The 11,563-nt window shown below is 36.3% G+C and overlaps 1 long non-coding RNA gene across 1 annotated transcript; it reads left to right on the forward strand.

The window, feature by feature from the left end:
- The first annotated feature begins 5,729 nt into the window (after positions 1-5,729).
- Positions 5,730-11,084, forward strand: LOC121413212. The gene is made up of 4 exons (XR_005969711.1): positions 5,730-5,779; positions 6,336-6,473; positions 6,796-6,908; positions 8,138-11,084. It is a non-coding gene; the product is annotated as an uncharacterized LOC121413212 (long non-coding RNA).
- The last annotated feature ends 479 nt before the right edge of the window (positions 11,085-11,563 follow it).

The raw sequence follows: 11,563 nt of genomic DNA on the forward strand, positions 1-11,563 counted from the left end.
CAATATCAAAGAGAAATAAAAATTATCAAGGTAAGATAATGTAGAAAATATTTCGAAAAACCTGTGCACCGACCAAAACTTAAAACGGGTCCCGCTTCTAACATTGATGCTGGAGAGAAGGGATGACTTTATGGGGGGAAATTGTCCGGGGGATAATTGTCCTCGATGGTTTTTGTCCGGGGGCTAATTGTCCTCGAGGATAATTGTCAGGGGGGTAAGTGTCCTCGGGGGGCTTATTGTCCGGGGGTAGTTGTTTGGGGGGTAGTTGTCCGGGGGGAACTGTCCGGGGGTGATTGTCCAGGGGGTAGTTGTCCGGGGGGTAGTTAAATTGTCTGGGGCCTTGTCTTGGGGGGGTAATTTTACCGGGGGTAGTTGTCCGGGGGGTAATTGTCTGGGGGGTAATTGTCCTAGAACCATTCACACAAATAACCATAACTTATCCGCAGCCAATCAAGGCAGATGACGTTATCCAAGATCAAAATATTCTTGAACTGGTGCTGAATGTTATAGGCCTATCTTAGCTAGACAAAATTATACGCGATCCCCGGTCTTCTGTCTTCGTTTTCCAGACACCCAACAACAGGTCTGGAAAACGAAGATCGAAGACCGGGGACATGTGTTATGTCAATGGTAGTAAAATTGCAAATGCCAGCTGAGCGCGATATATTGCTCAATCAATTATCATTCACATCACGATATCCATACAATATTAATCATTAACTTATCAACCAATCATAACTGATCACATATCCAATATCAGAATATTCCTGAATTTGATCTGAATATAATAATGGTTTATTTTAGCTAGACGGATTGAAGAGATCTCCGGTCTTCTGTCTTCGTTTTCCAGACACCCAACCACAGGTCTGGAAAACGAAGACCGGGGACACGCGTAATGTCAATGGTAGTTGCAAACGGCAGTTAAGTTGAGACTGCTTGTACGTGATTGCGCAGTATGAGGTGTATTGTACGTTATAATTGTTATGTATTAATTATGCCCTAGCTGATAACGATATCCATACAATTAATCATTAACTTATCAACCAATCATAACTGACTACATATCCAATATCAGAATATTCCTGAATTTGATCTGAATATAATAATGGTTTATTTTAGCTAGACGGATGCGATGGCCCCGGTCTTCTGTCTTCGTTTTCCAGACACCCAACAACAGGTCTGGAAAACGAAGATCGAAGACCGGGGACATGCGTTATGTCAATGGTATAAAATTTTAATGCCAGCTGAGCTGAGCGCGACATATTGCTCAATCAATTATCATTCACATTACGATATCCATACAATATTAATCATTAACTTATCAACCAATCATAACTGATCACATATCCAATATCAGAATATTCCTGAATTTGATCTGAATATAATAATGGTTTATTTTAGCTAGACGGATGCAATGGCCCCGGTCTTCTGTCTTCGTTTTCCAGACACCCAACAACAGGTCTGGAAAACGAAGACCGAAGACCGGGGACATGCGTTATGTCAATGGTATAAAATTTTAATGCCAGGTGAGCTGAGCGCGATATATTGCTCAATCAATTATCATTCACATTACGATATCCATACAATTAATCATTAACCAATCATAATTCATTACATATCCAATATCAGAATATTCCTGAATTTGATCTGAATATAATAATGGTTTATTTTAGCTAGACGGATGCGATGGCCCCGGTCTTCTGTCTTCGTTTTCCAGACACCCAACAACAGGTCTGGAAAACGAAGATCGAAGACCGGGGACATGCGTTATGTCAATGGTATAAAATTTTAATGCCAGCTGAGCTGAGCGCGATATATTGCTCAATCAATTATCATTCACATTACGATATCCATACAATATTATTCATTAACTTATCAACCAATCATAACTGATCACATATCCAATATCAGAATATTCCTGAATTTGATCTGAATATAATAATGGTTTATTTTAGCTAGACGGATGCGATGGCCCCGGTCTTCTGTCTTCGTTTTCCAGACACCCAACAACAGGTCTGGAAAACGAAGATCGAAGACCGGGGACATGCGTTATGTCAATGGTATAAAATTTTAATGCCAGCTGAGCTGAGCGCGATATATTGCTCAATCAATTATCGTTCACATTACGATATCCATACAATTAATCATTAATTAATCATAATTCATTACATATCCAATATCAGAATATTCCTGAATTTGATCTGAATATAATAATGGTTTATTTTAGCTAGATGGATGCGATGGCCCCGGTCTTCTGTCTTCGTTTTCCAGACACCCAACAACAGGTCTGGAAAACGAAGACCGAAGACCGGGGACACGCGTAATGTCAATGGTAGTTGGAAACGGCAGTTAAGTTGAGACTGCTTGTACGTGATTGCGCAGTATGAGGTGTATTGTATGTTATAATTGTTATGTATTAATTATGCCCTAGCTGATAACGATATCCATACAATTAATCATTAACTTATCAACCAATCATAACTGACTACATATCCAATATCAGAATATTCCTGAATTTGATCTGAATATAATAATGGTTTATTTTAGCTAGACGGATGCGATGCACGCTAAAAACTAAAATGTTAAATTTTAACATTTACTAAGTGTTGGATTCAGTAAGTGTTATTTTACACTTTTAAGTGTTAGAAAATGTGACCAGTCGTGGGTCCGGACGTCTTGAAACGATCGAATAACACTTTCGTAAATGGTATTTCAACATTACCATGAATGGTAAATCATAGTGCATTCTGATTGGACCGTAGTTTGATAAAAAGTGCGATGCGCGGTCGAAATCCTAGCTCGGCTCGAGGACGAGGTTATCGTGTGCCGCATGACTTTTTCAATCGCCTTTAATCATCGATTTTAATGGTAAGTATCCCCTCTTACTTGAAACAGTTTTATATTTTCATCAAAGTCTTGTTTATTATTACGTGTTTGATCCGAAAGTCTAGGGAGGGGGGTTTAGATACGTACCGGACATGCATGTTGTCTGGGCCTTACTTAACCCAGGGAGCTCCCGCCCGCTGCGCGGGCGGGAGCTCCCTGGGTACCGGTTAGGCCTTACTTAGTGTGCGGTACATAATGTGCATGTACTGTCAGTAGCACTAGCAGGTCTGTTGAACGTTTGTCATGCATATTATGATGGACGCCATTTCTGGACACTTGAGAAATACGCAATTTCATAGCACAATTTATAACAAAACAGAACAATTATGATTGGCGAAAATTTGATGAATAGATCGAGAAAATGCCTGTGTGAGAAGTCGGGTGCTATCTTGGTTAAATTAAGAGTTTATTAATGTGAATTTGAACGTCGTGCGTTGGACTTTGGAGTCTTTGGACAGAGTTGGACCAACTTTCGGGACCAACTTGGATTTTTGATCACGCGTGGATTGTTCATGTCTTTCACTGTTCGCGGGCCGGAGCTCCCTGGGTTAGCTGCACCTAAAAGTACTTACAGTACTCTAATGTATGATGGGGGACACACCTAAAGCTGCACACTTTGTTTCCAGAGGCTTCACCCTTTCAATTAATCAAGTGAATTCAAGTGAAGATAAATAAAAAATGCCAGATGTGGTATTTCAAAATGAGTTTGTACAGATATCCAATATAATGAGCACCAAAGTGTCTGTGTATAAATAAAATTAAAAACATGTGCCAAAGGATTCTGGAAGAAATTGTGTAATTGCTGAGAAATTAACAAATTAGCATGGGATTTTGGTCAAGCGTCGGGCCGATATTCAAAGCAATAATAATACATTGTCCCACGTGCATTAATCTACATATTAAATCCCTGAAAAAAATTATGACGGACAAATATCAGTAACAATTGAAGTCACCATCGACACCCATGTCAAATTTGGTTGTCGTAGTGAAAGGGGTCCTACATGTAGAACTGCGCACACGTATTAAATTAATGTAATTCTAAATCTTGATTATGAAGCTGACTGAATTAAGTGATTTTCACCTCGAGTTTTAAATAATGATAAATATCACCAAAAATAAAGGAAAATGACTCATTCTTTCTGGCAAACAAATGGCAATCTGGTTGCTATTCACAGCAGAAATTTTGCCCTCTGAATTCTTCGTATTGTGCATATTTTTGCAGGGTGCAAGGACCTGCACAGCTTTACTTTAGTTTAGGACCCCCAATATATGCAAAGTGAATGGGGGATCCTGGGGCTATGTAATGGGAAATATCCTTAATCTATGTTTATTTATTACTTATTGGTTTTATGCCAATTCGTCCAATTACCAACTCGTCTACTATCATTTGGTCTAGTGTCAGTTCGTCCACTATATCCACACGGTCTAATTGCCATTCGACAACTTACCATTTCATCTGGGCTAATTGGTCCATTATACCAGTTGGTCTAACTCTAATTGGACTCTTGTTAATCAGACAAAATGAATGAAAGGAAAATGGGTACCAACTGGTCATAGACAACCTGGTGATTAAACAAAGTGATTATTAGACCAAATGGATGTTAGACGAAATGTTGAACGAAATGGCATTAGACTACATGAAGGTACTAGATCATGCGATGGGTGGACGATTTGGCAGTAGATGAATTGGTAATTTAACGAAAAATATGCATAAAAAGGCTTGCAACAGCATGAAAATTGATTTATCTAGATCTAGGTGATAAAGGTGCTTTTAAAGGAACTGGTATGATATCAAATGAGATATTGTATAATCCCAAAATGAAGAAGTTACACAGAATTCTCTCATTCATTTAGATCATTATATAAATTTATGCAAAATTCTTCATAAATACTGTAAATGCTACTTCTCTATTTTGCAGCTGATTTTGATCTTGTATGTTTTATTTGAAATGGCTTGTTTGGGCCTACCAAACTTCTAGTTCTACACAGAATTCTCAAATTCATTAGATATGCAAATTTCTGGAAATTTATTAAAGATTGACAAAGATGCTAATTCAGATTTTTATCCTGTTCTATCTAAATTCTAATAGGGCTTGGTGGGGGGGGGGGGGCATCCAAACTTCTACACAGATTCAAACACATATGCAAATTTATGAAAAATTATTCAAAGTTCATAAACAATGCTGCTTCTACATTGATTGGATATGCAAATTTAATCAAATTTATTGAATATTCACAAAAAATCTACTTCTACTTTATGCTGTTTTATCTAAATTCTAATAGAGCTTATTTTAATGGGGGCATCCAAACAGATTTCTCAAATTCAGTACAAGTAGATAATGTACAAATCTACGACACATTCAAAGTGCACGAAAAATGCTACTTCTACATTCCTTAGCAGATTTTTATTCTGTTTTATCGAATAGGGCTGGGGGGGGGGGGGGAGATTCCAAACTTCTACACAGAATTATCAAATTCACTAGATATGCAAATTTATTTAAGATTCACAAAAATGCTACTTCTACATTTCTTTTTTTTATTCTGTTTGTTTTATCTAAATTCTAATACATGTACTAGGGCTTGGTGTGGCCATCCAAATGCTGAAGTACCAGCTTAACAAGGTGAGCCTTTGATCATGTTCTTGCATAGGGAGCAACATATGAGACATGAATTTGAAATGTTTTTGTGTCATATGATATTTTATGGTGTTTGTAAACTCTTTTCTCGCTTACATGTACATCATGCCATGCTTTGTTTGATGGCCCTGGACTGATTTTGTCTTGTAAACAAGGAGGATGCCCAACGAGGGAACGTCAGTGGTGGGTAAGAAGTGGCTTCCACTAGCAGCTCCATGAGATCAATTCTGACAGCATAACAAAATGGATCTTCAAAGGTATGTGCCCTACCATCAAAGTGTTGCCAAAACTGACAAGTGTCTACTTTTCTTGAAATTATGATTGGATCATGTGGGGGATTTGTCACTAGTTAATAAACCCTTGTACTGGAGTTAAAGCATAAGACCTACTAGTCCAATGGAGAGAAGGCGATTCACAGAACACACACAAACACATAAAGGGTGAGAGCTTGGAACAACCTCCCCTATCCTCTAAAAGACCACAATAAATAAAGCTAGGCCATGTTATGAATTTTAAAAGAGTAGACTAATGCTGTTTTTTGCATTCACTACGTTGTACATCTTGTGGTCTTCAGGATGCAATTTACCTTTAAAGATGTGCTTAGGCGCAATTTTTGACAAAATCGTTCAAGTGAAGTTTTTGATAAAATTTCTATACGTTCAAATTGCGACACAAGCTGAAATTTGTTTATTTCAAAATATAAGCATTTTGCTATGCAAAACTGGGTAAATCCTGGTTTTACATTTCTAGGTTTGCTTTACTTTGTCTTAATATTTCTATGTTTGCTGTATTTTGTCTTGTATTTCTTTCCAGTGCTTCAATGTGAAGGATATTATCCAAAGGCATCCCCGTGGGAAAGAAATAGTATAACACAAACTCGACGATAACGACAGAAACCAGATGCCTTCTGACAACTATTGTGTTTGCGGAAATGGTCAAGATTTTCACCTAGTAAGTAGCTCCAATTTGCACATTTAAAACAAATTCCCCTACCCTTTCTCATTATTATGATAATGCACTATCAAAATCAAAATATCATTATACCATTGCAATGTGACATGTTATGACATCTACATGTATGTTACTGTGCAAAAAGTTCGTCTCAAAGCAGTGAAAAGTTCAGAATGTACATATATTTTATTTGATGTTTAGATTCCTTAAAATAATGAAAAGGTATGCCTACAAAGTATTGAATAGCTCATTGAAACTCTTCAATCTGTTAGCATTTAGTTGTTCATTTCTTTTTCTTTATATCCCCCTATCATTTTGCAAGGCGAGATAGCACTGTTCTCATTCATCATGGCAATATACATGGTTCCAGCTCAAACAGCAAGAAGGAAGAGTTCACTGGCAGACTCCATGGGATACTTTTTGGTGACTAGACCAGTAAGTTTACATTGAATTGATAAATCAAAAAGGTTTTATAAACAATATTGAAATCTAATGGAAAATTTACATTTAAGCACCTTTTTAGCTCACCTGAGCTGAAGGCTCGAGTGAGCTATTGCGATTCTTGTCTGTCGTCATTATGTTTCTTTTACATTTTCATCTTCTCTACAACTGGTTGGTCATGTGGCCGGGGGGGGGGCAGGGATTGGGCTCCCAAGGGAAAAAAATATCCTCCAGCCCCAGAAGCATTACAGTCAAGATATGTTTTGTGTAGATACATTATAGATAAAGAATATGTGACAATACCTAGGTAAACCACCTTGGGGAATGGGCCCATAAAGATGGATGAAATTGGGAGGGGGGGGGGGGCGGGGGTAAATTACATTTTCATCTTCTTCAGAACCAGTAAGCAGATTGTACCCCAAAGTGGTGAGAATCATTCTTATGGTATGGGACCCAGTCTTTTGAAAGGACCATGTACCCCCAAGGGAAAAAGGGAGAGAAATAATTCTGTTTTATTATGACAGTTGAGCCATATTTTATTGTTGAAGAATATATTAAGCTGTTCATTGCAACTATGTAGGATGGCCCCCTTAGGTTCCTACAAAAGGGGGGGGGGTTACATTTCTATATTCTTCAGAAACAATGGGCAGATTTAAACTAAACTTTCTAGGAATCGTCATTAACAGGAGAAGGATCCAAAGTTACTTGTATGTTGGGGGAAGGGGGGGGGGGGGGTTCCTAGCAATTATTGGAGTCCCCCAGTGACGTACGCCACATTCTTGAAAATGAATGCTGTAGAGGGGATTAAAAAGAATATGTTTACATGTACCTGTCTCCCTAAAGACAACATCAATCAATAAATTTCATAAATAAAAACAAAATTGATAACAGATTTGGTGCCATCATAAGCCTGAAAATTTGAATAGGGTCTTCCAAATATAATAGCAAAGTGATGGGGAAATAATGTCTATTTTCCCCTATTTTTGTGTGCCAGTGATAGATGAAGACGCTTTGTTCGGAAATGAATTGTAAAGTAGAGGTATGCAGCAGTTTCGGATGAAGGGGCGGGGTCTTTTTCTTTTCCTCCTGCAAAAATTGAAATGTGTGTAATACAGAAATGCTTCTCGATTTCTGATTTTGGCATTTTCTAGGAGCTCTTGCCTTTCACATTTGACTAATTGCTTTTTGTCTCCATTTATATTACCTATATTATCCCCCTTTAGATCAGTACAAGTGTGGAATCCCACCTGGCTGAAGAGATGAATGACAAGAAGCGGAGACAACCATACCTTTTGGGCATAGGAGATCACAACAACTCATCTCAGTTTTTCATTGTTGTGGATGATCTAGCTATCCCCTGCGAAGGTGACATCACAGAGGCTGTTGACAAACTGTTTAAGGTCCAATTCTTGTTCAACATCCACTATGCAGATGAAGTCTATGGATTTTTCTGGGGATTTTTTGCATTCATACAGAACTTTGTTTACGGCATAAGTGGACAAGAAGCAGTTCCAGCCCATGCCAGAGAAATGATGGCAAGCATCACTGCCTTGGAAGTGAATGCAAACAAATGACTGACTTCAGTATTGCCTGTCCTCAAACGAGCGTAATTAACTCAAAAGGGTGTGGAGGTCACATGGTAAGATCAAAGATCATTTGTATTCATGAATTGCTGGCTGATATTTTTTTCTGTTCCCACTTGGAACATTCTTCCCTGTTTAAGTTGATAGAGGATGTTCACTTTTTAAATGTACACAATTCCATAATCAATGGAAGATCACTGTTGAATAAATTTGGGTTTATTCATCCTCAAATATTCCAGGATATTCTCATATTTTTTAAAAGAAAAAAATCTTGGTCAGTAATGTATATGTTAAATAAATTTACCTTGAACACATCTCTTACAGTGCATATATATAAAAAAATTAACCCTTTTGAAAATAATTTTCACAATCACATTTCAAAATATGGAGATAATTTTTTTTTAATGGCTTTTGGTACTCTATAGTCTCTTCTATCAAATGCTGCTTGAGCGAGCGGTGACCATTTTTGTCCAGAGTGTCAAAAAGTGCTTTGTGCCAAAATTGAAAGAAAAGGAAAAATTAATTCAGCAGTCTGATTAGGATTCATACTCAAATCACTTGCTCTTTTGCATACATTTATGATCATTTCAGAAATGGATAACTTTCCTAACCTTGGAAGAATGGGGGGGGGTGTTTAATTGAAATGATAACTTCATTTTAGGGGGAGGGTGTCCCACTTCTGACAAAGCCCGATATATTGAATAAAGATATAGCAAAAAGCAGTCACCATACATTCTTCCGTCTATTCACTAAAATGGGTGGAAAGGCTAAAGCTGTAACAACAAGTTGTGAAATACTTTGGGTTTTTTTGGGGGTTGTTATTACTTTCTTTTTTAGCTTATTGACCCTATACATGTATAGCATGGCTATTTTTGAATTGTTTAGGCAGGGATTGGCTGCTAATGGTCTCAAAAGATGCATAGACTTAAAAAGCCATGAAACATAGCGAGAGCTTGTTGAGGTTAAGGGCTACAGCCCCCCTCCCGGCCGGAGAGGGTTGAGTGGCAAAATGACATACCAGACGGGAGATAAATACACTCAATCGGTAGCATGGGTAAAAAGTTAACAGTGTTAGAGTTTTGGAGAAAGTATCTGAATGTTAATCATATTTATAAGGATATTTTCAACTGTTAGATTACTCTGCAATTTTGAAATGTAATGTGTTCAATTAACAGTGTTGAATGCATTTAATGTGATGGCAGTTACTAAATTTGTTATCTGTTAGATTAATGTGCAATTTTGAAATTTAATGTGTTCAATTAACAGTGTTGAATGCATTTAATGTGATGGCAGATACTAAATTTGTTATCTGTTAAATCACTCTGCAAGTTAATTATCTTCAATTAACAGTGTTTGAATGCATTTATATGATGGCAGTTAAGAAAGTTTTTTCAGGTGAAATGTATTGATCCTTACTTGAGTAGTATTTGTGTTGACATGTAATGGAGCATGTTCCCAGCTTTTCTGGTAATTATTTGGACCTGAATGGTTTGAAGGCAATATATTGTATTATGGCAATCCATTGTATTATGGTATAAAGATCTTTGGCTCAATGTAAGAAAACTCTTTCAGGGCATCAGCTCATCAAGGAAATCCCAGTGGCAAAATGACAGATAGACCAGGGCCCCGTTGCATAAAAATATGGTATCTCTCAAAACTATCGTAACTACCATCAATTATTTTTTAATTTGATTGGCTATGGTTGCTATGGTAGTTAAGATAGTTTGCAGAGATACCATATTTTTATGTAACAGGGTTCAGAAAGGAAACAAATATACTTTACACTCAATCAGTGGTATTGGTCAAAGGTTAACATGAATGTTAGTGGAATTTGTATAGTTTTCATGGTTTTGGTAAAGAAAACTTTAAAAATAGAACTTGGTCTACATTTGATAGGCTACTATATCCAAAGTATTTCGGAACAATTTTCATTTATACTTTGAACCGAAGTTAGATAACAATGCATACACTATATAGATTTGTTCAGAGGCCCTCTAAACAAGATGCAGAAACGGTATATAATAATTATTTGTAAAGACTGAAACACAAGTTAACAGTGATTTATTACAAAAACTGAGTTTGAATACATTTGGAATCAGACGTAAATAACTCCAATTGTTTTTTATAAACTTGTAAATGGTATATTCAGTTTTAGAAATAATCCTCATCTATTTATAATACAATTTTCCTTTCACAGTTTTTATGTTTATATTGTGTGTAATTATGTTTATGTCATACATTTTTATATTGTTATCCAGGAAGCAAACCTGTATGGGTTAAAAAAAACCTTTTTAGCTTTTCCAGAGACATGTATATATTTTACTTGTCTGAATTAATTCAATTAGTTTCAATTCAAACAATTCAAGAATAATTCAAATCAATTGTTTTATAATATTGTACATAATATGCTGTATTATTTGGACATCTATTACAGATTCAATTGTTAAATTGTTCCTCATTTGACTATGTATGTGAATTGCTTACAAATTAAAATATAATTCAGTGATAATACAGTCTAGTTGATCTATGCAAGTTAATTGTTTCTGTGTTATCAAACTGATTTTGCAATAAAGAAAATGAATTACAATTGCCTTGGTGCATTTAGGTTACTTCATTATTTCTCAATCATTCCAGTTGTGCATGTTTCAAGTTTAATTATTCCATTATAGCCAAAGGTTTCTTCATTTTAGTCAGATGTATTGTCAAGTTTGCATTTTGAAAGTGTTTGATTTTTGCCTTTTGTACGATTTCCCATCCCAAGTATAAAAAGTCTCCTATCAACCCTCGCAAAAGGCAAATCACAATTTAAATATGTAATTTCATCAAATTGCACATGTTAATACACCATTCTGAAAATTTCAGAAAAGGAGGTCACCATGTAATAAATGCACACCAAAGCAACCTTGGCAAGGTAAATGACACTTGTGGGAATGTTATTTTAACATATTAAAAATCATTTTTCAACATTTTCCAAATGTTATATTCAAGACTTTAAAGTGTTAGACTTGTAACATTTTCCAAAATGGTAAATTAACATTCAGTTAAAAACGCATGAAAGCAACCTTT

Source organism: Lytechinus variegatus, chromosome 4 (genome assembly GCF_018143015.1).
Source record: "Lytechinus variegatus isolate NC3 chromosome 4, Lvar_3.0, whole genome shotgun sequence".
NCBI lineage: Eukaryota > Metazoa > Echinodermata > Echinoidea > Temnopleuroida > Toxopneustidae > Lytechinus > Lytechinus variegatus.